This window comes from Opisthocomus hoazin, chromosome 1, assembly GCF_030867145.1.
Source record: "Opisthocomus hoazin isolate bOpiHoa1 chromosome 1, bOpiHoa1.hap1, whole genome shotgun sequence".
NCBI classification, from domain to species: domain Eukaryota; kingdom Metazoa; phylum Chordata; class Aves; order Opisthocomiformes; family Opisthocomidae; genus Opisthocomus; species Opisthocomus hoazin.
This window is the reverse complement of record NC_134414.1, coordinates 13,531,487-13,554,944: the sequence shown is the minus strand read 5'-3', so window position 1 is coordinate 13,554,944 and position 23,458 is coordinate 13,531,487.

Here is a 23,458-nt window from a genome sequence, read left to right as displayed (position 1 = left end):
GAAGACATTAATGGCTCAGTACACTCAAGAATATGGCTTAGAATCTGTGTAAAAATTGCACCAAACACACTTTCACAAAAGAAGACTCACCCACTGCAATAGACCTAGGCCAGATGTTGTTTTTCCACCAAAAATCTGTGGGAAAAGCTGAAGTGGGGCATAGAACTGGCCTCATGTTTTGGCTGCATGTGGCATGCCTGTAGAAGAAATTACTTTTAATTACTCTTCTGTAGAGGTAATGCGGGATGGGGTTGTAAGCAAGAAACTACAGGACATAAAACTACATGACTTGGCACTACCTAGGTTTTAGCATCCAGACACTCGCATGGACAGTGAGGAATTGCATCCAGTACCTTACTCCATAGTCTACACTGAGTAAGTAACTGGAAGGAGCATGTGGAGCCATAGGAAAGCCATGTTATTTCTCTGTGACTCAACACCAGTTTAGATGAGCCAATTTTGCCACCCAAAGGCTCATGCATGTTGCATCCAAAAGACGTACCAATTCTGAGTTGAACTGCCTAGCAAGCAGACATCTGAAGTGGTAGCAAAATGTCCCTTCTGTCTGTTTTTCCCTATATCCTGTGTGGGGCTTGGCAAATCCTTTGTCTTTGGCACACGTTCAGATAAAGAACTAAATTTTCCAAGCTAAAGTGTTAGACAGGGAGGATGGCAGCCTTGTTTTGTTGTTAATTATGTGCAAGACAACTTTCCCAGGGCCCACTCCAGTCTCCGTATGTGTTTCTGGTTAGCTGTGAAGACCTCTCTGACCACCATTTGTCCATAATAAATTGTAGCAAAGGAAGAACAACACCACAGGGAGATGAAAGATGCAGGAAAGACTGTGCCTGGGATTACGTTAAGTGTGTTTGGGTCACAAATGTGTATGAAGCAAATGGAGGGAGAGACTGGCAACTGCAAAATGGATTATTGTCCTCTAGATTTTAATAAAAAACAGCAACCTTCCTGCAATATTTGACCATATAATGTAATACTCCCCTTATACACTCCTTGTAAAACAGTAGAAACATCACTGTTCTTCATTAATCTTGATAGAGATTTGGGAGTAATTTCTGTCTGCTGATTTCACTGGACAACTTTACAGGGGTTCATTTGACCAGATGTAGACATATATATTTCAGCTAGCTGTCTTGGCTTCCTTTGCACTTAGTGCAGAGTAACTGCAAATTATAGAGAGTGATTCATTTTGTCCTAAAATCAGTCAGATGGATCTGACTGTCTCTACTTCTTCCTGGTGACTATAACAAGAGTTATTTTGAGGTGACTGGCTCACGTGTTCATGACTGTGTTATAAACATCTGAGGATAGGTGAGAAGACTACACTTTTTCTATCAATCACTGTGAGAGCTTTAGTAAAAATCTACTTCTTCAAAAATCTTCCAACTCATATTTAGTACAGTTAAGGGAAAGGAACTGAAATGTCCCCTGGAAAATTGAGTACAAGTGATTTACAGATGATCCTGCTTAATTGGGAAAATGGCCATATTTCATCTTCTAAAAGAGAAAGATAATGAACTAAATAATATTTGCTGATCGTGTCAAAGTCAAATATAAATGACTTAATATTAACATACAGGAATGAAATATTCTTTACCTTGCATTTTCCCCCTGTTTGTTTTTTTTTTTTCTGTGCAGAGGGCTCCTTGATGCAACTTCCCTTCTCTATTTTGGCTGGGATGCCTACTCTGTACTTCTTTTCCAGCTAAATTTCATTGTCAGGAGTGACTTTGACATAGTATCTAGCAGTATGCCTTTATCCATAGTACAAAGCAATTTTTTAAAAAATTATTCTGATACATTCCCCAAAAACTGACAAACCACAGAGAAAATCCTGATGTTTAGATATAAAGTTCACAAGAAGACAAGTAATTTTCACGATTTCTGACAAGGAAGCAGTTTTGAGGGTCTTTTGCTCAAAAAGAAGAGTGCTAAAGTAAAGGCAGTATTCACTCATCTAATAAAAATGCAGTTTTGTGTTTAAATTTCCCTCATTTTTATAAAAATATTTTCACACCAGTGCTCATTTCTACTTCTTAAAGACACTATAAGTGTCTCAGGGCCTTGCCGTCTCCTCCAAAATGTTTGTCAAGTTGCAATGCTATATGGCGAAGGATTTTCTCTCAGGACCAGGCACAAGCAACCAGAGGAGGGAAACTGCAGAATGATGACACAGAGCAACGTGACCAGAACTTATTCAAAGCTATTTTCTGAATAATATTCCTTACTTCAAGTGCCTGAATTACCAGAAGATAAGAAGACTGGATGCAAAAGCTGGGGACGATAGCTTTGGGGAAATGGTGCACAAATAACCATTTGTCTCAGGAGATACTTACTTTGCTTTCAGAATGCCTGTGGATTGAGTATAAAATAATCTTTTCTGGATTAGGGAAGACTTACAAGAATGTGTTTCATGATTACGCTTTTTTTCTTGTCAGTGCTGTTATTCTCAGAGTAACCCATTCTTGTGGTAAGCTTTTGTTAGAGTTAGGAGCATGCTTTCTCTGTTACCCAAAATATATGTCTGTAATCACTTGTAAAGGTGGAGAAATTCCAGCAGTTTCTGAGACCACTTTTGTCCTAAGACATCAAGGTGTCTGAAGGTACCCCTGAAGTCGTTGGATCAGGACATGAGTGAACGTCTACTAAGTCAAAAGAAAAAAAGTCTCTGTTATTTAACAAGGCCCATGTGCATCTGGGAAATGTCTTCAGGGGAAATTTCCCTTTCACAGCACTCAGCTTCTCTGTCTTGTTTAGATTAGACCGCAAATCCGAATTTCAGTTTGGCTCCAGAAGTATCAGCCTATATTTTTTCATTGTTTCTTTTAACAGTTGTATATATCATACTAGAGTAACATACAGAAAAAGCCTTTAGTCTGCCTTTTTGGGTTTGATTAGCCTTGTAGTTAAATGATAACAAAGGCTGATATCAAAGGCAGCTTTGGAAGAATGAGCATAAATGCATGGGTTTTTTGTCCATCCTCAGGAGGTTTTAAGCGGTCTCAATACTTTCTCAGGCTCAAGTGAGCCTGCTGGAATTCAAGATGAAGATTCTAAAATTTTTTTAAATTAGTGCTAACATTGTCTCAAATAGCCTGTTCAATAACATTAAAAATTAAGCAGAAGTTGGGACTGAAGGGAGCTGTAATAGGCAACTTGGTACCTTCATTGTGTTGCACTTCAGACAAGTGATTTCCAGGTGCATTGCTTTATAACTGAATGACTGCTGAGAGCACAATCAGTAATGAATTTCAGCTTCTTTCTCTGTGTAACACAGTCAGCAACTAATCTTTTCACAAAACGGAAAGTCTTGCTGAGGAGCGTAAGCCACTGGGGGTGTTAAAGTAACCTTGTAGCTCTGATTAACAGGCTTCCAGATGCTAGATTAATGACTGGATCTGAAAAGTTTGCATCAGCATAAGCTTCACTCTTGCTGAAAGCTGTAAGCTTTGTTGCTAGCACACTGCAGTAAAGGGTGAGTGGAGCTACAGCATGTGGAAAAGCATTTTGCAAAAAAATGCCCACATAACATCTAGATACTGAAACGTGTGTTTTTTCCCACCAGCAACAAAGCCTCTCCAGGCTGAGATAAATCCCCTTCTGCTGCTCATTTTGGTCTCAGAAGTGCAATGTGTTGTCCTATTTGTATAGCTGCTTCTTTTATGGCTGCATTGTTGAGAAGAATAATCTCACTAAAACGAAAAACTGAGCCAAAGATAATAGATTCTCTTTAGCAGTGGCAAGACACTCTCTTTGCTCCATCTCCTTCCCTTCGTGCCTGAAAACATCTCAGTAAAGTGAAATGTTGGCTTTAAAAGAAGCAACATACCCTAAACATAGACACTTTGAAAAGATCTTGAATAAAGATTTGCTAGACAAGAATGACAAGAGGTGACAGCAGTGAAGACTGGGTAGGGTTGCATCAAAATTAATCTTGTCCTTTTCTACTCCAACATGCCATAGCAGAGCTCTCACCTGAGCATATGTCTGGTTTTTTATTTATTTTTTTGCAGAGGCCAAGTGTTTGTTTATACTTAGGGTTCAGTGACTGGTTAGCTCAAGTCATACAGAGGCAGCCAAATAATGGGGCATAAGCGTGGTTGTAGGCGCCATCCCTCCAAGTCCATTTCTACACATTGCCAAGCAAAGACAACTGTGTGGGAAGTTCCCTGATGATCCATTTGTTTTCCTCTGACAGCTCGCGTGATGGTGTGAAAGGACATTTCACAGGCATCTGCATTCACTTTTGCAATTTGCTCTGTGTCTCTGGTCAGTTATTTTGCTGGGTCCTTAAATGAACTTTAGTGTCGCTGCTTGGGCTAAGGTGCATTTATCTATCTGCAGAGGCAGCTTTGGCTGTCAGTTCACACTTACATATTTCGCAGCACCTGCTGCAAAATAGTTTTATCTTGAACAGTCAACCTATTCCTTTGTGAAAATGAAAGATTTAACAAAAAATGGCAAAATATGGTACCATTACCACAGAGATTTATTTCCTATTCAAAGAGTAGATTTATTGGCAAGCAGACAGCAGACTTCTGTCTCTAGGCTAATTTTGATTGGATTCATAAATGTTTGGCTGACATTTTTCACACTTCCTATGCTGAGTAAGATTAAGACCTGTCACTGCTACAAGCCATGCTATGAAGTCCTTTAGCTAACCAAGCAAACACGGCTGTGGTGTCAGCAGTGCTTGTTTTTGTAAAGCTTCAGGACAAGCGGTCCATTGCAGAACATTGCAGACAGTGAGTGACGAGCTTGGCTTTTGAAGGGTGCTTTGAGTCTTTTGAGGTCAAAGTGACTTCAAATTAAAAATAGATAGGGAGCATTTCTGCCCTTCTTAAGTGGAAGAACATGCACAGCAACAGGACATCTCACCAACTATGTGAACAACAAAAGAGCCTCATAACAGGTATAAGGTCGTGGTTCACATTTACAGCAGCTCTAAACGGCACCGGTCTCTTAAGGCTGCCTGTTCTCCTCTGAGCTGCCCACATGTATCTGCCTACAGTGCCCCTGGGAGCTCACTGTCTGATTGTTCGCTGCAGCTGTGTCTTACAAAGTGTTTGTCCATTCTGCCTTTCCCCAAAGACCTAGCCTGTTTACAAGTGAAAAATAGAAATAATTCTCTGTTATGACCTGAGTTTTAGGATGCAGCAAGGTGCATCCCAAGATGCTCCCTAGGTTCTCTTCTGTTGTGAATTTGGGTCCACTCTTGCAGGCCTGTATCAGCTTTGCAGCAGTGGAATTACACCAGAGTGGAAAGAGGAATGAGAAAATGAATGTTTCCAATAGCTTACAGGCAGCATTCGCAGCTGACATGGATGCTTTGCCATCTGTGTGCTTGGTGTTTACAGTACTGGCTGCAGTGATATTATGATTGAAGAGCAGCTCAGTAGCATTTTCTGTTGGTCGATTTTGTTCCAGAGTATCTTTCTCTAGGGCCGATTTGTGACTTCACCTGAACAAGTCAAGCAATCTCAGATTCTAATTTTATCTTCTTTCTTTCAGTTAGTAGCTGTAAATGGCACTTTTCAGTCTCAGAAGTACTTTAGCCCTGAAGCTGACAGTAGTCCTCCAGCAAATACCAATATAAAGCAAAGTTCAGGGGCATAAATATTGCATTAAATGGAAAATTATTTAGTACAATAATTGAAAGTTGAAAATCCTTATCAGCTTGCATACATGTCAGACAGTTTATCATCTGTGGATTAATCCCTCTGCTCTCCAAAGGTACAATATGAGCAGATGTAGGAGAGTTTGTCTAGTGCATTTGCTCTCCTTCAACCATTATTCCCTTTTTTTCATGTAACCTCTGGACAGATTTTTTCATATACAAATGAAGAAGGCATCTCTCAACAGCTCCAGCACTGGAAAATCTGTCACAATAAAAGCCATTGCTTGAGGGACTTTGAGGTTTCAGCCTTTATTTCACAAACTCTTTGGTTATGCCCTTTCCAAAACCTGGCCTGCAGTGATCATGCATTGATGGACTTCACAGTCCTGAGGGATATGGGAAAGCCAAGGAGTATAGTCAGGACCCCAAATTGTAGGAAAGCCAACATCCAGCTCTTCAGGGAGTCAGTCAGTAGGACCCTCTGGGCAATGGTCCTCGGGGACAGGGGAACAGAAGAACAGATCTGGCAGATCTTTAAGGACGCTTTGCATGGAGCCCAAGAGCTCTCAGTCGTCAGGTGTAAGAAGCCAGGCAAGGAAGGGAGAGACCGACATGGCTGAGTTGAGACCTGCTGCTCAAACTAAAGGGCAAGAGGGAACTGCACAGGCAGTGGAAGCAGGGGCAGGCATCTTGGGAAGAGTATAGGGATGCTGCCCGTTTGTGTAGGGATGAGGTCAGGAGGGCCAAGGCACAGCTGGAACTGAACCTGGCAAGGGACACAAAGGGCTTCTACAGGTATGTCAGCAAGAAAAGGAAGGTTAAAGAAAGCATACCCCCTTGATGAGCAGGAATGGCAACCTCGTATCAACAGATGAGGAGAAGGCTGAGGTACTCGACAACTTTTTTCCCTCACTCTTCACTGGCAACCTCTGTCCTCACCCCTCCCCAGTTGATGGACTGCAAGATGCGGACCACAGGGGCAAAGACCCTCCCACTATAAAGGAAGACCAAGTTTGGGATCACCTGAGGAACCTGAACATGCGGAGTCTATGGGACCTGACGAGATGCATCCCAGAGTCTTGAGGGAATTGGCTGATGTCATTGCCAAGCCACTCTACATCATGTTTGAAAGGTCATGGCAGTCAGGCGAAGTCCCTCGTGACTGGATGAAGGAAAACATTGTGCCCATTTTCAAAAAGGGTAGGAAGAAGGACCCTGGGAACTACCGACCTGTCAGCCTCACCTCTGTGCCTGGGAAGACCAGGGAGCAAATCCTCCTAGAAGCTCTGCTAGAAGGCACATGGAGGACATGGAGGTGACTGGACAGCCAACATGACTTCACCAAGGGCAAGCCCTGCCTCACTAACCTAGTGGCTTTCTATGATGGTGTGACTGCATCAGTGGGCAAGCGAAGAGCTACAGATGTCATCTGTCTGGACTTCTCAAGTATCTGTGGATAGACCTTGATAGCTGTGTGCAATCCTAATAAAACTAGCCAGCATCTATTAAATGAATCAATTTTTCAGAAAAAAAACCCGAATATTTTCAACACTAAAATATTTTTCTCAGCTGTCTCAGTTTTAGCAGCTTCAGATGTAAAAAGCAGCAAAAGCCATTCAGGGAATGCTAAATCACTTAGATTCAAGATGAAGCATTCTGCTTCACACTACCACCTTCATTCCAAAAGAAGTTAAATGTTTGAATCTGAAATGAAATATTTCACTTCAGGATTGAATGAGCTTCTACATTTAAAAAAAAAAAAGAGAAATTCAAATAAATAAGAACATAAAAATAAAAATAAATATAAATACAAATTTGACAACAGTCAATGATTTGCATATAGCAGAACAATGAATTTTTTATGGAAAGAAATTCTTCCCTGTTATGAAGGTGTGTGGGTCATCTGATTCCCTTGCAGTCTCTGGCTTCTTGGTGCTGATGTTTCCAAGAGCTGTGCTCACAGTTATCTGTTGACTTCAAGTGCGATCATAAGATTTGTTTGCTTTGGCAGTGAAGCTATCTTACGAAGTTTCTCTCCTGTTTCTTGTTCTTACATCATGATCCAGTTCACTGCTATCTTAATGGTGCTGCTATACCTGTTGGTGGGATTGTGCCATACAACTGATGTTTTCTCAAATTATACAGCAGTATTTCTGATTCCTAGAGCCAGAAGCCAACGAACAATCCTGTCCAAACTTACAATCTCTTTGAAAGCTTAAATATTGGATGAACACATTTTTGAAATAGCTAAAGCCTATAATAATTTTAGATAATTTCAGACAAGGGGGAATTGTGGACAATAATGACTGGGATGGCTCCTTTCAGTCTTAGATCCTGGAACAAATCTTGCAAAACCTACACCTCACCATGAACAAAATTGAGGAAGAAGAAAAGAGAAATGAAAGTATAAAGGTTTTCTTGACAGTCTTTGCAATATTCCTTTCACTTCCCAGATACTCCCCTTCCAGTCTGAGAGTGTTAAGAGTCAATAGGATATTGATGGAGGAGATGAATAGACTTTATAATGGAGAAAGTTGTTTTTTATTACCCTGTAGGCACAACAGATTTCTAAAATTTCAAAGTTTGTTCTGGAGTTAATACTTGTAAAAGGACTACTAATTGCTGTAGATGTCGCTGGAGCCTGTGATGGGAGTGTATCCTAGAGCAGCTCTGCTTCTGGAGGAGCTGGGAAGGAGACAAAGATCTTATAATTGTGATTAGTCGAGCCTTCAGTGGTATAGACCCTAGAGGCCAGCGGACTTGGGAGACAATTTCCCAGGGAAACTTTTTCCTCTACTAGAATATCAAAAAAACCCAACTCTTATTGAGTCTGCAATTTTAAGGGTCGGTGTCAGGAGGATGGGGCCAAACTCTTTTCAGTGGTGCCCAGCAACAGGACAAGGGGCAATGGGCACAACTGAAGCATAGGGAGTTCCGACTGAACACGAGGAAGAACTTCTTCCCTCTGAGGGTGACGGAGCCCTGGAACAGGTTGCCCAGGGAGGTTGTGGAGTCTCCCTCTCTGGAGATATTGAAGACCTGCCTGGACAAGGTCCTGTGCAGCTTGCTGTAGGTGACCCTGCTTCGGCAGGGGGGTTGGACTAGATGACCCACAGAGGTCCCTTCCAACCCCTAACATTCTTTGATTCTGTGATTCTGTGGATCACAGATTTTACTGCAGGACATGTGTGGTGAAGAAGTCTAACCTTGAAAGGTAGCAGCCTGTAACAAAAACACAGCATTGTTGTGCAAGCAGTGTCTTCTTCAGTGCAGGAAAAGGTAGCATGTAGTATGCGATTATTCAATTGTAAGAAAACCAAGCCACTGCAGCCAACTTCACTACTCCTCTTGTGTAGAGGACATGGTATTTTTACTGTGAGTAAAAGATCAGTTGGCTGTGCTTTTTAGCTCATCTTAAACAGGGAGTCTAGCATCTAACAACTTGGTATGGTGTTTCAGAGGTTGTTCATGAGGAGTGTTTTAATACTAATTATGTTTGTTGAAGCTTCTGTGATCCACAGCAGTCACCCATTCAAATATTGACCAGGACTGACTTGTTTGAAGATGTACTGAAAATGAAACTTATGGGACTGTGTTTCTGGCTCTCCAAACCACGTTCATCTCACTTTAGCTTTCTAAAAAGTAGGTGTCTGCTCTAAGCTCTAAGCTACCTGTATATCTTCTTGTGATACTCAAAGGAGGGAGAGATATCTCCACATCATGGTTATTCATCGCACTAATTTTCCATGCTTATCTGTGGAAAAGTTGAATCTTCCTATCAATGTGTCTGTCACTTTCCACTGGCAGTAATTTGAACACCCATTACTAACTTGGGTTATCGTCACTGAATTGTTGATGACTAAAGTCAAATAACACATATTTCACCTTAAATAGTCTTTTCAAAGCATGCCATGGCGTTTTGAACTCTTGTTTTCCTAAGGGCACAAAATAAATATTCTGTTTCTGCTGTCTGCCTCTGAAAACTCTTAGGCCTCGTGTTTTCAGTCCATTGCTCTGAAAAACGGCTTTAGAATTAATTTATCCATAGTCAGGTCAGTGATTTGAGATTCCACAGTGACGGATACAGTATAAGAATAGAAGTACAGCAGGAAAACAGTAATTCCTTTAATGCAGTGGGATGGCCTGACATTGAACTGCAGAAATTTTCGACATAGCTATCAGCGGGACCAGGATTTCCATTCCTAGATGTCCCTTTTACCAACAAAGTGTCAGATCTGGGACAAAAATAAATTAATAAAGGCTACAGATAGAGAGGTATGAGGAAAGGACCTAATAGCAGGTACTAGTTTGGCTTGCAGTGTGATTACAAAGTTTATGCCATTTGTACATGTAGACTGATCATTACTCCTATGTTCCTGGAAAACATGGGGCATGTCTCCAAAGTCAAATAATGTAACTCCAATGTTCACACATGGCTCCTGGTTGACTCATAGTCGGTACTTACTGGAAGTCTTTTCTTTCCTGGGCTTCCTTCTACATTTTCTCTAAAACAAGACCTGGTCTCTCTCTCTGGAGAGAGTCCAGCGGAGGGCTACGAGGATGGTGAGGGGGCTGGAGCATCTCTCCTATGAGGAAAGGCTGAAGGAGAAAAGCCTTTCAGCCTGAAGAAGAGAAGGCTGCGAGGGGACCTTATAAATGCCTACAAATATCTGAAGGGTGGGTGTCAGGAGGATGGGGCCAAGCTCTTTTCAGTGGTGCCCAGCAACAGGACAAGGGGCAATGGGCACAAACTGAAGCATAGGGAGTTCCGTCTGAACACGAGGAAGAACTTCTTCCCTCTGAGGGTGACGGAGCACTGGAACAGGCTGCCCAGGGAGGTTGTGGAGTCTCCTTCTCTGGAGATATTGAAGACCTGCCTGGACAAGGTCCTGTGCAGCCTGCTGTAGGTGACCCTGCTTCGGCAGGAGGGTTGGACTAGATGACCCACAGAGGTCCCTTCCAACTCTGAACATTCTCTGATTCTGTGATTCTGTCTTGGGTCCAAGTAAGAGCAATGTCCAGAGTGTACCTAACAGATGTTCCAGTTTGTGCAGCAGTTTCTTGGCTCTGTTTCTTTGAGGTCTTCTTGAGCTTCTGGGCACTTTGTCTGGGGTCTGGGACCTGTCAGAGGAATAGGAAGGTGTCTGCTGATGTCAGTTAAGCTAAGGGTGAGGTAATGGTAGGTCTAGCAGTTTCTAACAAAATCTGTCAGCGGTTATTGATCAAAGGGTGTCTTCAGCCTTTGTTCTAGATGACCACTGGTTAGGGAGGGTCGAACACCTTTCAAGCCTGTTCTAGGGGAGGCCTGTATAAAATCCAGGCATACAAAAGGCTGTGATGAGTGACACAAAACTGAGTTGGAGGCAAGTCACTAGTGGTACAACCCAGGGGTCAATACTGGGGCCGGTACTGCTGAATATCTTCTTTGATGGCCTGGATGATGAGACAGAGTGGACCCTCAGCAAATTTGCTGATGGTATAAAACAGGGATTGTGGCTCATATACCAGATGGGGGTGCTTCCATTCAGAAGAACGAACTTGGACAGGTGCTACTAATGGGCTGACTGGGTGTGAGGATGCTCTACAGAGAAGGACCTTGGCTCTTGGTGGAGAGCAAGCTGACCATGAGCCTTCAAGGTACCCTTATGGTGAATAATGCGAACAGCTTTCTAGGCATGGAGAACAGAAAGCTCAGGGGAATCTTACCAATGTGTACAAATACCTGATGGTATTTGAATGAAGAGGGTCCCAGATCACAGAATCACAGAAACACAGAATGGTAGGGGTTGGAAGGGACCTCTGTGGGTCATCTAGTCCAACCCTCCTGCCGAAGCAGGGTCACCTACAGTAGGTTGTAGAGGACCTTGTCCAGGCAGGTCTTGAATATCTCCAGAGAAGGAGACTCCACAATCTCCCTGGGCAGCCTGTTCCAGTGCTCCGTCACCCTCAGAGTGAAGAAATTCTTCCTCATATTCAGACGGAACTTCCTGTGCTTCCGTTTGTAAATGCTTCTCAACACTGACTACTGATAGGACAAGAGGCAGTGGGCACAAATTTACAATAGGAAACTCCATCTGAGCACAGGAAAACACATTTTTACCATGAGGGTGGTCAAACCCTGGAACAGGCTACCCAGAGAAGTAGTGGAGTCTCCGTCTGTGGTGGTAATCAAAGCCTGACTGGACACCATCCTGGGATATGTGCTATAGTTGACCCTTCTTGGCCAGGGAGTTGGACTAGAAAAGGAGAGATGAGATTCTCTTCCAACCTAAATGATTCTGTTATCATTTCTTGGGGGAGTTTGCTTCAGGGAACCCTCTTGCTAGCCACATGGCTGGAACTGTGTTGTGTGTTGGCTGTGTGCCCTGTAGTGTCTTCTCATATTACTTAAGCACGCCTTGTATTCTCAAGCACTTCCATGATTTCCTCAGGGCATATAATCCTCAGCCTTGACTTCAGCCTATAAATATACAAGTCTATCAGGTTGTGACATTGCTCTTTCCTTGTTCTGAGAACCTTCAGCTGAAAACCACCTGCAAAGTAATAACTATTTCTAGAACTTAAGACCTGAATAAAATTTAGTGCCATGGTGTACACAGCCTGTTCACTTGGAACAGGTCATGTGTTATGAGTGACATGAACAAGCTTATTCTGTATTACTTGACCTGTGATATGGGATTTTCTTTCTGGAGTGGCAATATCTATTGTTGCAGATATAGCCTTACTTGCTCAAGACACATGCAGTAAATAACAACGAGGTTCTCTCAGCATCCTATTTCACTTTTTAATCTCTACAAATTGCTAGGAACAGCATGTAGCATGGCATGCTTCAAAGCTGAATCTTGTTTTACAGGGGATATTCCCTGCAGGAAACTTAAGATTCCTTCTGGAGTGAAGAAAAACATATTTTGGAGTACAATGAAATAGTGGTTTTCAACTTCTGAATTGCAGGAAGTGTGGACTAAATGGAAGGGGGCTATGAAAAATTAGCTGAAGAAAGTACTGTCAGATAGCACAAATTTGCTCTATTGCAAAATTCTGAAGGTTTCGCAAGGTAGGTGAAAGGTTGAAAACCACTGCTCCACAGACAGAAGCGTGAGGCCATGTTCTTTCCATCATGAGGTGTACAAAAGTCTCTTTGTTCAAGAATGGATGTGGTACAGGTGTGTTGTAAGGCATAAGTGATTCTCCAAACAGAGTTCACATTCTCAGTTTGCAAACAGGCCTTTACAGATCAGCTGGCTGAAATAAGACATTAGCACTGACACATGGCGACTCAGAGTTCAATAGTATAAATGCAAATCCAGAAGTTGTTTCTCTAGGAAGCAGCACTGGGAAAAAGATGGATTTTTTCTGATATGGGAACACCATCAACATTCAGACTGACTCGGAACTATGATGCACAATTATGCTAGTAGCAGCTCTTGTCCTCTTTCAAGGGTGTTAAAAACTGATGCAAAAATAAATTATATATGAGAGACAAATGGAGTAGCCCAGGTGTTCTTGGCAAATGCTGCCATGAAAATTAAATAAAATAAAAGCCCTTTTAGGAGGATCTGAACGAGCAATCTTTCATGTTTCATACTGAAGCCACTTGACCACCATCACCACCTCACTACAGACGAGGAAAGAGATATTTTGAGGGCTCTTAAGCTTTATGAATGATCGCAGTGAATCAGCACAGAGTGATTTAACACAGGTGCTCTGTAATTGGGCTGCACAGGAAAAATTCCAAGTTCATTCAGTGATTCTCAATGTCACCTTTCCAGTGGGGAGTTCAAGTGAAAAGTCTGCCAACTGGCATGTGAATACAACAGCTAAGTCTGGTGAATATACGCAACCTCAGTATTTCCTCTCCTTTACATTTTTATTGGCTTATTTGTTAGAGGTACTTATTTTCATTACAATAAAAAACTTTTAACAGGTGGAATACTTTAAAAAGCCCCAACTAGCTCTGAAAAAGTTACTACTGAAACACTTCTGATCATCATGTTCATTCTGAAAGGACATGGCCCCTTTGCTTGTGCCCTGTGGCAATTCTCACCACCTCGTCAAGCATCATTAAAATCTTATATGATTTCTACGATTGAAATTCTAAGGCTAATTTTAAGGAGAATAAAAAAACCCGGCAAAAACAGAAAGAAGAAAAATGCATCAAGACACATGAAAAACAGATGAATCCATCCATCACAGAGATGAATACGGTCTCCTGGAATGTTTGCTGTATGGGATATTTTTGACTGTCAGAGCTGAGTAGAGATTGGATTTTTCACAGAATCAGAGTGAAAACCAAAAGCAATGTCACGAATTAAATCTGGAAACAAAATGGAATACTTAAGCTTTGCAGTGTCTGGGAGAAACCCAGCACAATTTCCACTGGAGTTTCTTTAGCCTCTTTCAGTCTTAACATTAAAGTGTGACTGTTCTTACATACTTTCAGTAATTAGAACATATTGTTTCTGTGCCAAGAGAGACAGGGGTCTGTGGAAAACATTTCCCCTTAAGAACATTTCTCAGCTCCTTTTCAGCCTCAGCTCTTTATTTGTCACGTTGCCAAAGCTATAGAGAACTAAAGCTCCCTGTTAATACATTAGTCCCTCAGTGTTTCATAAGCCTGGAATACAGCTTTCCTGTGTAAAATTTTCCCCTTAAAGTAATCAAAGTTCCAGGTAAATTAAGCCTCATAGCAGTGAGATGAATGCTGTTACTTCAAAATGACAAATTGAAATAATTAAGGCTGGAAGTTCTTTACTGCTGAGAAAAACCGGGTCCAAAGAGCCTGCCACACTGAAGAATCAGTTTCCAGCCTACATCCAACCTCTGCAGTCCCTGGCTCCTGGTCACAAAGGTGGCTTCAGCCCTCCAAAGGACAGGCCTGCCTGCTCCAGTGTCCCTGCTGGACTACCAGCTGGGGTGTGCTCGGGTACACAGGATCCCAAATGCTCTGGAAGGTGCACTCTGGCCATAGTGAAATCTTGCAGACAGGTTTGCTGATTGAATGAAACCACACCCAATGTATAGGGTACAAATTCCCAAAGCCTTAGTGAGTCCCAGGGCAAGATATAGCCTTACTGTTCATTTCCCATTGCAGTAAATGACTTTTTCACCCCCTTTGACAAGTCATCAGGCACCTTTCACAGTATTCTTTCAATGGGCTTTTGACATTCACTGATAACGTGGTACAGTTGGGACTTCAGTCCCAACTGTACAACAGTACAACTAGGATTTCTATGCTACCTCCTAATTGCCAGGCTCATTAGAAAAAAAAGCTGCTGAGATTCAAAGTAGATATTCTTCCTGTTGTACTGCTAGACTGGCTGACAGGAAGGTGTGTTGGAATGAGTTAGGCCATTACTTGAGAAAGGACTAAACTGATTCTGGTCAAAACTGTGCAACGGACCGTGTTAATAATTTATCTTTGGACCTTGATTATCTACGGATAATCATGTACAAAGGCTTGAGTTCATCCATAGGTCCTATTTAGTTTATTAATATAGATATAAACTCCAACACCATTTTATCCCACTGTGCAAGAATGTTTGTGTGAAAGACGGGCAACACTACTAAAATGTAAGTTTATTTGCATTTAACACAGTGATAAAGTAAATGACTTCATTTAGTTTCCACAGAATGGTTAAGCAACACTGGGATTAGCTTATGCAGTAACAGACACATTTTTAAAATTCTCCTTCCAAAAGAAAGGTTTTATTTTATTTTTGTCTTCAGAGCAGAAAGAAAGAAGAGAAAAGCAAAATGTAGAGAAATTGGAAGCCTCTTTTCAAAACTGCCAGAAATGCATGTCTATAACTTGTGAAATCTATATATTTAAACAGATGAACATATGCTTTACTTTCATGCAACAGAGGGAGAAGACACAAAACAGTCTTTCTACAACTTAGTGTGAGAAGTAGAGAGGATTGCATTAAGAATGGTATATTAACATCTAAAAATTCTTAGACGGAGCTAAGATTTGACCTGATCTCTCAACTTCACCCTGCACACACAAAAAACAGCTTTTGAAATGCTCCTTTTGTCTACTCAGTTTTATCTATCCCAGAGAAAAAATTCTTAGTGAAGCTGTAAAAAACACTATGAGATACAGACTCCAGAAAAGGGATTTGGGATGTTCAGAGGTCATTAGAAAAATAGCAGAGTACCTTAACTCACATGTCAATTCAGGCTCAATATACTTTATTTTCCTTCCTCCACCAGCTGGCTGGTACAGACATCTCAGACTCTTCAGAGTCTGCACTCCTTCACTAGTTTTTTCCGCGCTGCATGACAGGATCAAGGTTTCAAAATAAATCACATTCGGAAATCAGATTCACTAAAATTTGAAGGTGTTTGGTACTGGAGCTTTGGGATGAATTCCTATTGAGGTACACAAATATTTGCATCTGGATTAGCTTTTCCTGACTATTCCAGTAAAGTTAGAGGCATTACTCCTTCAACAGTAGGAAGAGATTGCGATGAAATTCTAAAAACTCTTTCAGAAAACATTTCTACTTATCATATCTCTATGAGAAATACAGGAAGAAGAGTTTAAGAACAGAGATGTAGAAAAAGATTAAACTCCCTGAGGTACCTGTCAGGGAGTCAGTATGCGTAACTAGTAATGACTGGAGGTAGCTTACAGTATGCATAAATCCTGCCCATGCATAGAGTTAGGCCCTGAAGTGACCTGAGGTCTCAAAAAGAGATCTACCTCACTAAGCAACAGCATTTATAAAAATTCTCCCTGTTTATTGTGAAATTTCTAACTTCAGGTGCCCACTGAAAAGCAAAAATGCCTGCCCTGGGGAGAAAGGTGAAAGTTTATATCCCTTCTATAAACCTCCAAAAAGTCTTATTGCTTGTTGTTTTTCTGAGTTCACTGGGGTCATGCAGGTAGGCCAGATTCCACAGGGTGAATAGGAAGACTTTAATATGGAATATCCCTTGGCATTGGAAGACACAGTGACCTATTGAGCAACATGAGTTCACCACCCTCAGGTTGAAATGAGCTGAAATTACTGGACCTCTTGTCTCTCTTCTAAACATCTGGATATTACGGAAAAAGACTTGGCAGACCAGGAGTAGATTCCCACTGTTTCTTTTGTTTACAGAAGAAGAGAAGGATGCCTAACCTAGGCAGACTCAATGCTCTTCAGAAGTGTCTAAATTCCCTATTTACCAAACAAATACCTTAGACATTTGTTATGGTATGAGATGAGTTACCCATGGTGATGTTAGTCTCTTGCTGTCCATTAAAACAATACGTTTCAACTTGACATCTGTATTTTATAAAGTTAACATGAAATGAGATGAATAATATCCCAGGAAATCATGACTGAATAATCCCTTTTTTCATGATAAGCTTGAAAAGCTCTTGCTCAACTCCTACGGGAGGGCTATGCCCAGTGTGTGGAACATCTAATGGCAGGAAGAATTCCACCACTGAGAGTGGTGGGAATATGGTCAGGGGAGTCAGTCTCTGGAGAACGTGTCTGTCAAACTGAAATAAAATCCAGTTTGGAAATTTTTCAGAGGTTGAAACTCTTGGACAGTTTGCTTGTTTGTTTCCTGCTTTCCATTTTAATTAAAATAACCAAAAGGTGTATCTCTAATACTGGGGCTTTTCCCCTCTCTTCCCTGCAAAATTTCTGGTTCTTGATGCATTAGGTCAAACTTCTAGAACTTAGTGAAGTGATCACAGGATAAATACATTTTGTATTCTTTTAAGCATGGGGAAAATATACTTTATACTTGGATATAGCTTGACTGTTTCAGTTAAAAATTCAAAAATATTTAAAAAACTAAATTAAAGATTCAAAATTATTTCAGCTGTGACAAAACCTCAGCATGGATATTTAAGCCTGTACTGTTAAAATTTGTCAGTTAGAAGACAATGGAACAGTCTCATGATGGAAAACGTGAAAGAAGTCTAATTCTAGACACAGTTGCCTGTGCTGTTTGATATTCAGCTTTGCTCTGAAGTTGTAAGGCACACAGAGATAGCAGCTTTTAATTTGGAGTGATATGGTCTATAGAGTGAGTCTTGCTGTCTAAAACTCTGTAGATGGTCCTGCCTTTATGTTTTTCACTTTTCCACACAGCATGAAAAATAACTCATTTTTAACATTTGAAGTTACTTACGCTGAAGAAAACTCAGATATTTTCCTGACCAAATGACAGTCACACGGTTTCATATTATTTTGTTCTTTTTTTTCCCTATGTCCTGCATTTTTTTATGTTGTTCATACTTCAGAACACACAGTAAAGCAAAAGACAAAATTAAACATCATTAACATCGCACAGGCTGATATAAATAAAAATACGGTCCCCACTATTTTATCATGGCTCTTAAGAAAATACCATGAAGGCTTTTACTACTGTAACTAGAATCAGAAAGAAAAACAGCCAGAAGAGTTTCAGCAGTATCTTACCTTGCTGTTAGAGAAGAGTCTGGTCCTCCTGCCAAAAAACACATCACACCTAAGAAGATATATGAGTTCATCTGTTTTACAGGCTACTCTTCTAGGAAATTTAGCTGAGGTGGCTTTGTGGAATAAATTGTTGTGCATGCAGAATTCATAGACAAATGCTGGTTCTTCACAGATGTGTTCGAAAACATCTGGTCTTGATGTCAGAAATACCACCGCTTACAGTTTGCTGTTAACAAGAGCTGAGGATGTTTAAGCTTATAACTCAAGGCATTTGAAAACAAGCTCTGGTTTATCTGAAGGCATGCAGAAAAGATATAAAATGAGAACGTACTACTGACTCTTCCTTAGTAAATGCTTTTCCATGTCATGAAAAGGATCACTGTAGCATTGGTGAATAGTCGGGGAAGAACCTAACACTGTAGGAAAGGCATTACTGACAGATAAAGCTAGAAAGAAAACCACAGAGACCTGGCTTTAGGAACAATTGTCAATAATGTCCAGTTAGCAAAATCATATAAAAGTGGTCGACAACTTAATTTGTGCCAAGGAACTTTAAAGATTAAATTAGGGCAACCTTGCCCTAGTTTAAAAAGGAGACGCTATACTGGAAGACTCTCTTGGTCTTTTAGCAATTCCAGTCCTGTCTGTAATTGCTGTGAAGGCTTGTCAATTTGCCAAACCTGTTAATCAGTCATTTCACTGTACGGACTGCAATTGTAGGATTTGTTTTAAAACAAATGCATAAATAAACGTAAATGTAGGATATCAGCTATGTGACTTATGCTCAGAATTGTCTTGTCTGAAGTATGTTTTGGGGGTAAAAAAATTTATACTCCTTAAGGTCTATAAATATTAAGGGAGAATCCAGTGTGTTAGGTAGAAATAACTCAGACATTAAGTTCCCTTGGCAACAAGAAAGCACACAGAGTTTGTATGTTCACTTTGAAATCACATGAGATGCCAGGGGAGAATAGCAGGGATTGGGGCATCTTGAGGGGCTGCAAAGAAGATGATGTCTTAAGCACTCGCTCCTGCCTGCTCTGCCCCAAGGTGCCAGGGCTTAGCTGTTGGTGATGAAATGAGAGGCACACACTGCTAAGCCAGGCTAGCTACCTGAAAGGAGCAAACATTCAGAAACAAACACAGCAACTGCTGCAGTGTCTGCTGGGAATTTGGGTTCAACCTAAAGTTCAAAACGCTGAGCATACTTCACATTTCTGGTCTCAATTTCATCACTTTATCACCTGTTTTTCTCTCTTCCTGTCAAACAAACATGGGGTTAATGTCTCATCTTCTCAGCTTTCAAGGGCTGGCTGGCCTGTCTTAACTGTTACTCAGGAATTGTTTTCTTTTCCCCTGAAGTCAATTTTTTCAGGCCTCCCTGATAACGAGCAACAACCTGCTAATTTTTCTGTATCTTGAAACAAAGGGTTGGGTGTGGGTGAGATTGACCCAAATCTAGTGGGTGTTTTAGTTTTCTTGATGATGACCTGTGATATAGACACATAGAATGTCTAGAGCTCTTCTTTACATTTTAATTATAGGCTGTGTGATTTATTTATCCATCAGCAACCCTGCAGCATAACAACACTTAACTGAACTTTACTTTTATTATCAAGATCCTTTGGCTTTTTCCACCACTGTAATAAAAGTACCAATCAGTTTATCATGACAATGATCTTCTGGAGTACTTTGTCTTTTTAACTTAGTTCTACAGAAAGGAACAAACAGTTCCACAAATGTGTATAAGCTTCCATCTCTTACACAGGTACCTAACTCTTCCTGAAGGGAGGAAGGTAAGGGATTTAGATGCTTAAATGTCATTCAGGCTCTTTGGTTAGATAACTTTTCTGTCATTACACAAGAAAGCTGTGGCAGAATTGACCACTGAGACCAGTCATCATATGCATAGCCCCTCATCCACTAGGCCATCATTTTTTGACAGAATCATACAATTGATTAAGGTTAGAAGAGACTTTAGGACACCTCTGGGTCAAGCTTCTGCTCAATGCAGAGCAGGTTGTTCTGTGCCTTGTCCAGTCAGCTCCTAAAAACCCCCAAGGATGGAATGCCTCTGGGCAACCTCTTCCAGATGGTAGGTTCCCCCAAAGCCTTCTCAGCTCCAGGCTGACTAAGTCCAGCTCCCCGAGCCTCTCCTCACAGGACAAGTGCTCCAGTCCTCACCGTCTCAGTGGCCTCCCCCAAACTCCCTCTAGTTTGCAAACATCTTGTACTGAAGAGCTGAAACCTGGATGCAGTCTATTGAGTACTGAGTAAAGGAAGAATGATCGCTTCTGTCAGTCTACTGGCCACCCCCAAACTGATACAGCCCAGTGTGTTGCTAGCTTTCACAGCTAGCAGGGTGTGCTTCTGACTCGTATTTATTCTAGTGTTCACCAGGACTGCCGTGCCATTTTCAGCACAGCTGTTACCCAGTCCGCTGTGTATTTAAAAGTGATGGCACCATGCTCCAGTGACCCCTGAGGGCACAGAGACCTATCCAGAGAGTCCTTCTAGCACAGCACGGAATTCACAGCAAAACTGTGCAGGAAGAACAATGAGTCATTTTAAGGCGCTGTGTCTGAATGAGTAAATCCTATCACCCAGAAAGGTTTATTAACTTGGGCTTACCATAAGAAAAGCTCAGCTGTTTAGGGGCAGCAACCTGTTCATGAGTTGCTCAGGTGTCTCTCTGTTTCTGTTTGCAAGGGAAGATGGTAATCACCAGCTGAATACATAAGCAACGTTGGGAGGTGGAAAAAAAACACCCTTATAATTTGCTCCATGGTGAAGAAGAAGGTCCAGATTAGTAAAACCAATGACTGAACTAAGCCAGTGTCCTCATTCACGAACACTTTCTAGCATTTTCTAAATAATTGGGACTCTTGCAGATCATCAACTGGCAGGATAGATTAAATCTGAATTTTCAGATGCAGTCCCTTCCTTTCCCTCCACAGCCTCTCCATGGCTGGCTTCTCTTGTCAGCACTCACGTTTTGCAGGTGTGCCTGGAGGTGAATGGAGACCACCACTGAGTGAGTGTATAACCTTGTTTATGCTATAAATCAGTGGAGCTTGGCTGATTTGCTGTCAAATGCTGCTGGTAGCTGATGGCTCCAGTACACTGAGATGAGCCTAATATCTTAATTCAGTGGCTGAGGAAACATCTTGACCTTTTGTTGCTAACAAATTGGGTACCTGGTCTATTAGGAGGTTTCCTTCAGTGCTACTGTCTTTTCCTTTTTTCTTTTTTTTTCCCCTTTCCAGTTATTAACTCACAGCTTGGGACTCCACATCTGAACATGTCTCTTTACCTCTGAGAGGTTCTGAATTAATTTCAGTAGAACTGGGCTAGGACTCACGACTTGTGAGATTGCTTTCTGTATGAGCTGACTGTGGGCAAATCACTTCATATCCTCATACCTCAGTTTCTCATCATGTAAAATAGTGCTGATAATTCTGACCCTCTTCAGAAGCATTTTGAAAGCTAAAGGTGGAATATGCTGTTATGGATCTGAGCACTACACCTTGCTTTCAGTTCTTCAGTTGATTTCAGTTTTGACTTGTTTGTGGGTGATGAGAAAGCACTGGGGAACTCATAAACACCATGTCTAAGCTGGCAATGAATTTGAGATTCTCCTGGCAACCTTTACCGTGCCTGCCTGGGAATTCCTGCCAGAGAATATAAAGTTTTAAATGAGGTGCAGTTGTGACCTTCCTCAGGAAAGCAAGATATATACACTGGGAATCAGCCAAAGGTTACTATCCACAGCTAATGCACATAAGGGAATCTAAGATTTCACTGGAGGTTAGAAGCAGGTTTCTCTTGATTCAGTCTAGGAGAAAACAGAGGAAGAGTCCTCTTAGAGTGAAATCAGTTTCCTTCCCTAGGTCTGTAGTATTGGACAAGAGCCTGTGGTTTCCCTTGAGTGAACTGATTTTAATTCCTGGCTGATTACCTGGTCCTCTCAAGAAGCTTTATCAAAGCACCTGTAACTGTTGTTTGCTTAAACTGCAAGATGGTGAGACTAGACTACAAGACCCCAAGCTATAGCTGTCATTACTGGTAGCAGGTTCACTCGAAGAAAGAGTGAATCTTCATTCATTATTGTTGTTTTACTTCAGAATAAGTCTAGTGAGATCAATACATTGGCAAACTGATCTCATCAGCATTCTAACCCACTTCTCCTTTTGATTCAGAGCTGGCTGTTTGTACATTGTGATTTAAGGAGTAAACTTATCGTGTCTTGCTCAAAGCAACTAAGGATTGGAATTATCCGTAATTTTCAGATACTAAAGCTTCTGAGAAAGGTGGTATGTTTCTCAGAAAGTGTTGTGGAGAGCTGACACGTAAATCCTCATAAAAATATTTGTCCTAAGCCAAAAAAAAAAGGCTTTGTAGAAATGACTATAATTTTCATATTCACTTTTTAATCCTTTTAATTTTAACAAAGAATCTTGAGTTTTCCTTAATTTCATACTGAAAAATAAAATAAAAGAAAAAAAATTGTCAGGTTGTTAAAAAAATATTTCTAAACTTTTACTTGCCTTCCTGAGAATAAAATCAAATTAAAGAGAAAGGAGAAAAAGATACATAGGGAAAAAGAACTTTGAAATAAATATGCCAGTGGTTCCCTTAAAAAGAAATAAACAACTGCAAAACTAAGTGAATGTTTTTTGCTTTTAGGAAAGTTTAAAAATATATTTCAAGAAGTATATTATTTTTTCCTATGAATCTGAAATATCTGGTTTTCCAATCAATCTTCTTCAAGGCATCCCAGAGTTTGTAGTTCAGACATAGACCAATATCTATATAGTATTTTCCATGAAAGACTGTAATATTTTTTGTCAGCTAACTTTGAGAAGCAAAGTGCTTCCATTAACCTAGTTCTCTCTGTTTAATTGTGTTCGCTCTTAGGTTATCTCTAAACCTACCAGAAGCAAATTTCCTGGTGGGAAAGGCATTTTCCTATTAATGAAGACAGTTTGCCAAAAGTTTTCCACTTTAGTAGAGGTTCAGAAGATGAGTTCTGCATAGTGTTTTATTTCTATTATTTTTCATTTTTGATTTCACCTTTCCCAGATAAATAATGAGCTTTAATTATAACCTGGGACTGAGTAGTGATATGACACCTGCTGAGAATCCTACAAACATTTTCAATATTGCATGTGGAGGATGAATATAAAAGCTGAGCTATGTCAATAGAGAGTGCCTGCCATCTCTGACTGACTTGTTGTGAAATCTGACAGTGATGCTGGTGCCTCGGTTCCTGCTTTTAATCCTCTACAAAACGTGGAGAAGACATTGATTGTCACATTTACAAAATAAAGTATCCCACCATTATGTATGTTCGACAGGTAAAGAATACACTGGGAATAAAAACACACGATGGTATTTG